Here is a 7,095-nt window from a genome sequence, read left to right on the forward strand (position 1 = left end):
CCACCCAGGACTCCTCACACCCAGAGGAGAGAGGTCCGGCCCAGGTAACCCTGGACGAGGTACCCCTGGACGAGGTACCCCTGAACGAGGTATCCTTGAACGAGGTACCCCTGGGTGAGGTACCCTTGAACGAGGTGCCCCTGGACAAGGTGCCCCTGGACAAGGTGCCCCTGGACGAGAGTGCTCTGGTCAGGGCGCTCCGCCAGGAGTTGGAGCGAACGAGGGCTGAGCTCGCAAATCAGGTCCAAATGAGCCAAGCACTGGACCTGAAGCTCAAGAATCAGAAGAGGATCAACCAGGAGAAAGACCTGGAGATCCAAAATCTTACTGATGCCCTCCAAAAGAAGGAGGAAGAACTGCAGCAAGAGACTGAGGACCATCGGCAGAGAAGAATCAAGCATCTCAAGTCAGTGATGGAGATGATGGGGGTGAACAAGGAGCTGTACAAGCTCAAAAAGGCCACAGCAAACACAGACTTGGAGTTTCAAAAAGTCAGTGCTTTGCTCAAAGAGAAGGAGAAGGAGATGGTTTCCCACGTCAGCGCCCACAAACAGCTGAGAAACCTGTACATCTACGCAGGACAGGAAAACAAGAGGCTTAAACAGGAGCTTCACAACACCAGAAACCTGACAGCAAAAATGGAGCTGGAGGTGTATAACATCAAGCACAAGCTCCATAAGAAAGAAAAAGAGCTGGATAATGTCACCAGTGTACATAATAATATCACACAGCTGTTTCACAGTACACTGAGAGACAAAACACAGCTCACGCAGGAACTGGCCCTTGCCAAAAGAAACAATGAAGCGATGACCAGTCGAGTAAAAGAACAGGACACTGCCATCGCTGCCCTGAAACGACAGGACTGGCCCGATCCAGAGGCCTCCAGTCGGAAAGGGACAGGCCAGAGCACGAGCGGCAAAACCAGGGCCGATGAGCAGACGGATGACAAAACAACGGCAACAATGGACATCAACTCAAGCATCAAAGAAGATGCTACATTCAGAAAAATACGAGCTGTCCAGAAACGTGCCATCTTCAGAGCTGAAATCGCTGAAGTTGTGCGAGAAAGACGTCTGCTTCACTAAAATGGAGAAGACGAAATCTGCTCTTGAACCCTGCATTAAGACTAAATAAAACTCAACAAAAACATTTTAAATATTTATTATTCGTGTTTTATTGTTTCACTGTCTAAACCTGATTTACATGCAGCCGTACAACTGGTCACTATTATGAAGGATATTGGTGAAACCTGAAGTAAAAATACAAAAAATACACAAGTAAAAGTAAAAGTATTAAAGTACCTGTTTAAAACTGTATTTAAAGAGTAAAAAGTAAAAGTGTTTAGCTGTTTTAAGATTTTGAGATCTTATAAAGCAGGAGTGCCACACGGAGGGTCACAGACCAGTGGTGAATACAGTCAATAATTCAGATGGTGCATTTAACATAGTTTTGACTTCATACTTTAAATAAGTATGAAGTCAAATGTACAGTAAAAAGTAGTGTTTAAGGCAGGGGTGGGCAAACTTTTTGACACATGGGTCACAATGGGTTCTACAATTTGAAAGAGGGGCTGGGCCATTATATATGTGTGTGTGTGTGTGGGGGGGGGGGGGGGTGAATGTGTGTGTGAATATGTGTGTGTGAATGTGTGTGTGGTTCTTTGATGTAAAGGGCCTTGAAGGTGGAAAAGTGCTGTATACAAACTTTACCATTGACCAAACTAAGACTATTGAAAACAGCAAAATATTAAAATCAAGCCAAAACTGAACTGAAATGGGTCATAATGTCCAAATGTGTTGTGTCTCTTAGCGATGACATGATGGGGATCAAATACACAGAGAAGAAACACAAATGTATTGAAACTAATATCAGACAAAAAGTTCAACGAGAGTCTGGGGTCAGATGTGTGGATATTTGGGGGTTTCTGAAAATTATGGACTTTGAATCATGGTTTTAGATCAAAATTGTGAAAAAAAGAAATAATAATAATAATAATAATAATAATAATAATAATAATAATTAATACAAATTTGAATTTCTGTATTTTTGTTGAAATAAAGAGTTTCTCCTGTAGATGGCGCTGTTGGCTCAGGAAATACTGTTGAATGAAGATGAGGGTCTTTTCAGAGCTGCTTTTTTGAACTACTACAACCAAACCAGTTTTTTGTTGTTTGTTTTGTTTGTTTTGTTTTGTTTTTGTTTGTTTTTTTCTTTTTCTTGTTCTTTTCTTTTTTTTTTTTTCTTGTGGCCATTTTATCTCTTTGGATTTTGTGATGTGAGATCTTGTCTTATCTTGTCTCACTACATTTGAGATTTTAGCCTTTTTTCCAATTACAGCAACAGTAATGTGAACTCAAACAGTTCAGATGAACTTGAATTAAACTGAAGTGAGCTGCACGGCCTTCAGCAAATGGGACTCAAATAAATAAATAAATAAATAAATAAATAAATAAATAAATAAATAAATAAATAAATAAATAAATAAATAAATAAATAAATAAATAAATAAATAAATAAATAAATAAATAAATAAATAAATAAATAAATAAATAAATAAATAAATAAATAAATAAATAAATAAATAAATAAATAAATAAATAAATAAATAAATAAATAAATAAATAAATAAATAAATAAATAAATAAATAAATAAATAAATAAATAAATAAATAAATAAATAAATAAATAAATAAATAAATAAATAAATAAATAAATAAATAAATAAATAAATAAATAAATAAATAAATAAATAAATAAATAAATAAATAAATAAATAAATAAATAAATAAATAAATAAATAAATAAATAAATAAATAAATAAATAAATAAATAAATAAATAAATAAATAAATAAATAAATAAATAAATAAATAAATAAATAAATAAATAAATAAATAAATAAATAAATAAATAAATAAATAAATAAACAAATAAATAAATAAATAAATAAACAAATAAACAAATAAACAAACAAACAAACAAACAAACAAACAAACAAACAAACAAACAAACAAACAAACAAACAAACAAACAAACAAACAAACAAACAAACAAACAAACAAACAAACAAACAAACAAACAAACAAACAAACAAACAAACAAACAAACAAACAAACAAATAAATATGGGTCAAAACCTGTTTAAATGAGATAATAGTTCTTATCAAACAAACTGAAAAATGCCTTGAGTAAATGTTTTTTTGGCTGAAGTGTTACAGAGACAGACAGGTTCTGTTTTACATCAGAGCTACTTCCTGGATTTTTGTGTTTTGTTTAGTTTTTGTTTTTGTTTTTTAATCACAAACTGACACTGAACTGATGTAAAACTGATAAATAGCAAAAGGGCATCTGACAAATGTTTAGCACAGGAGACACACAGAGGACGGAGACACACAGAGGATGGAGACACAGAGGACGGAGACACACAGAGGACGGAGACAGAAAGAACCGAAAGTCAAGAGAGAAAATTAGAAGAAAAAGTGGAAAAATACAGGAAGAAACTGAAACAGAATCAGACATCTGTGTCAGAGACAGACCTGGTCACAGGGCTGCAATGACCTGAGTCAAAGACCTGAGTCAAAGACCAAGACCTGAGTCAATGACCAAGACCTGAGTCAAAGACCAAGACCTGAGTCAAAGACCAAGACCTGAGTCAAAGACCAAGACCTGAGTCAATGACCTGAGTCAATGACAGGCAAGTTGAGTCCAAGTCCTCTGCTCTGAGTCATTTCTAGTCCTAGTCCTTTTTTTTGTTTTTGTTTTTGGTTCTTCTTAAAAACGTCTTCAACACAAACAGAAGTCACAGGGACATGTTCCAGATTCCGACTTTAAAATTAACTTTACACAAGTTTTCAAAATACATTTATATTTTTGATATATTTTTTTCAAGGAGAAGCATCAAGTCACCTCAAGTCACCTCAAGTCACCGGCTCAAGTCCAAGATCAGTCGCCAGTCATTTTATACAAATTTTGGCCCAGACCAGGTCAGATCTGTGGAGAGGCGACCTTGCTTACAGTAAGAAACATACACAGTTAAATTAATGCTGTGAAATATTCCAGGTAATGCAAACAATAAAAACATCCTCCAGCCAGAAAAGTTCCATGGTGCACCTTTATTTGTTTGGAGGTTTTATTTAGCTAAATTTTGTAGTAAATTTGTGAAGATGTTTGAATCAAATTTGGTCCGAATTTAAAGCCACAGTACGGAATTTAAGCCAAATGTAGATTTTGGAAGCATGATTTTATATTTTTCTTTTTTCATTGTGTTTATTGCACTGATTTTTTGTTTTTTTCAAACAAGCGTCCTTACTGTGTGTGGGCTCGCATCTCCACAAACCTGACTCTTTTCCTGCGTGTTTCCATAGAAATTATGTTATTTTGACTGTAATATTCCACAGTATGGCGCATCTATGTCAGAGAATGTTCCGGAGTATGCTTTTAACCTTGTTTCTTGGGAGTCATGCAGGTGACGTGCAGCCTTAAAGTTTCGTACTGCACCTTAAATACTCTTAAAAAGTAACCACTTTAAAATGTACTTAAAGTAACACACAAGAACAAAGTGTCAGCAAAACTCTTTTCATTTCCTCCAAAATAATGTTTTTAATTCACAAAGAAAAAGACACAGATGAGACAGAGTAAAGTGAAACATCGACGTCCACGAGGTTCACACATAAAACAGAGAGGCCTTCACTGTCCTGAGACTAAACAGGAGAAAACAACCACACAATTATCAACAAGGACTGTTTGAACACACACACACACAGACACACACACACGCCGACACACACACCCCCACACACAGACACACAGTCACACACAGACACACACAGACACACAGTCACACACAGACACACACAGACACACACAGACACACCCCCACACGCCGACACACACAGACACACACACCCCGACACACACACTGACACACCCCGACACACACACACACACACACCCACACACACACAGACACACACACCCCGACACACACCGACACACACACTGACACACCCCGACACACACACACAGACACACACACCCCGACACACCCCGACACACACACTCACACACACCCCCACTCACTCACACACACATACGCACACACCACTTTCACTTTTCTGGTGGCGTCACCTCCTTGTCTCCATGGAGATAGAGAAATCTAATGCCATAATGTTGAACTTTCCAGGCAAAGCAATAACATCTCCATGGAGACGGGAAGATGGTGAACCCACAAAACCAGAAAAGTTACATAGTGTGCTTTTAAGATTTTCAGATGTCCCCCTTTAAATCGGCTAGTCTCCATGGAGATGGAGATGTATATTGTCTAGAATGTTTCACAGTGTGGCATTGAACAGATTTATCTCCATAGAGACAAACAGGTGACGCTACGTGGTTAAATGCAGGTCAGATCTGTGGAGAGGCGACCCCACTCACAATATGAATAAATGTTTTTCAGGGAAGTTTTGAGCAATAAAAACTCTTGTAATTAAAGAAATCCAAGATAGATAAGTTTAATGCTCTATGGTGGAACATTCTAGGCAAAGCAATAACATCTCCAAGGAGACAAGCAGATGACATACCCCCCACCACAAAAGTTACATAGTGCACCTTTAAGATTTTGGAGGGTACGGCATCAACTTGTCTCCATGGAGATATTACTGATTTTTCTGGAAATTTCCACATAATGGCATTAAACTTCTCTATCTCTTTGGAGACAAGCAGATGACAGCACCAGGCCCCTTTACAGGTCAGATCTGTGGAGATGCAAGTGTGCTCAAAGTAGGAATGCATGTTCTTAAAGGTAATTTTGATCAATTAAAACCCGACTGTAATTAAATAAAAGTTAGACAGATCTATACGTTTAATGCTATACAGTGGAACATTCCAAATAAAGCAGTACAATCTTCATGGAGAAGAGCAGAAAAGTTACATAGAGTGGCTTTAACACTGGTGTCGTTGTAAAGAAAAGTAGTTGTGAGTCTCTATATCTGTGAATGTGAGTGAACTTTAGCAAAGGCCATAGAAACGAGGCGTGTCCAGAACATTCCACTCACACAAAAAGAAGTTTGAGTTTAGAAACACGAGGCTCAGTTCTTCATGTGCTTCATGTTCAAGTCCAGCAGGTTAGTGTTAAAGTACAGAGTCTCATCCCGAGAAGTCCCACTCTCTCCGTCAGGAATATGATCCCGATGAATCCCACTCTCTCCATCGGGAATATGAAGCCCTTTTTCCCAGTAGAAAATCTTTATCTGAAGCATCAGTTTCAGTCGAAGTTTGATCCAGACGTTTTCTGCTTCTGTGGTTCTCACGACTCATCTGCCTTTATGACTAAACCAGGACTAAACCGGGACTAAACCAGGTCTAAACCAAGTCTAAATCAAGTCTAAACCAAGTCTAAATCAAGTCTAAATCAAGTCCAAACCAGGACTAAACCAGGACTAAACCAGGTCTAAACAAGGTCTAAACCAGGACTAAACCAGGACTAAACCAGGTCTAAACCAGGTCTAAACCAAGTCCAAACCAGGTCTAAACTAGATCTAAACCGGGACTAAAACAGGTCTAGACCAGGTCGAAAGCAGGACTAAACCAGGTCTAGACCAGGTCTAAACCAGGTCTAGACCAGGTCTAAACCAGGTCTAGACCAGGACTAAAACAAAGCAGTATGTAACTTTTTTTTACCTTTTTGTGTCCATGGAGATGTCATTGGTTTACCTGTAATGTTCCACAGTATATCTAGCTATCTGTTTTCATGGAATAGGCCAAGTCAGTTTCAGAATGATGAAAGATTAAGGCTGTTGCCACAGAAATTAACAATTTAAAACAATATATTATGTCTTTTGAATGAGAAAAAGTCCTGAAAATGTTGCATATAGCTGGAAGCTGAAAATCATAGCTAGCATCTCCATGGAGACAAAGCAGGTGGTGGACCCCACACCAAAAAAGTTCCACAGTGCATTTAAAACAGAATAACTCAAGTTTTAACTCAGCGGGATTTCCAGGTCACAGAAATTGAGATCATTTCACTAAATAATACTTAAATTGCAAACTATTCCTTGGTATTGATACTGCACTCTTTCCCAGTACTCTTCTTGTAAACGTTA

The 7,095-nt window shown here is 37.5% G+C and overlaps 1 protein-coding gene across 1 annotated transcript in view; it reads left to right on the forward strand.

Moving 5' to 3' along the window:
• myl6 (myosin, light chain 6, alkali, smooth muscle and non-muscle) overlaps positions 1–7,095 on the forward strand; it is a 207,088-nt gene that overhangs the window by 96,083 nt on the left and 103,910 nt on the right. The gene's annotated exons all lie outside the window — the stretch shown is intronic.

The sequence above is a fragment of the Periophthalmus magnuspinnatus genome, chromosome 5 (assembly GCF_009829125.3).
Source record: "Periophthalmus magnuspinnatus isolate fPerMag1 chromosome 5, fPerMag1.2.pri, whole genome shotgun sequence".
Taxonomy (NCBI): Eukaryota; Metazoa; Chordata; class Actinopteri; order Gobiiformes; family Gobiidae; genus Periophthalmus; species Periophthalmus magnuspinnatus.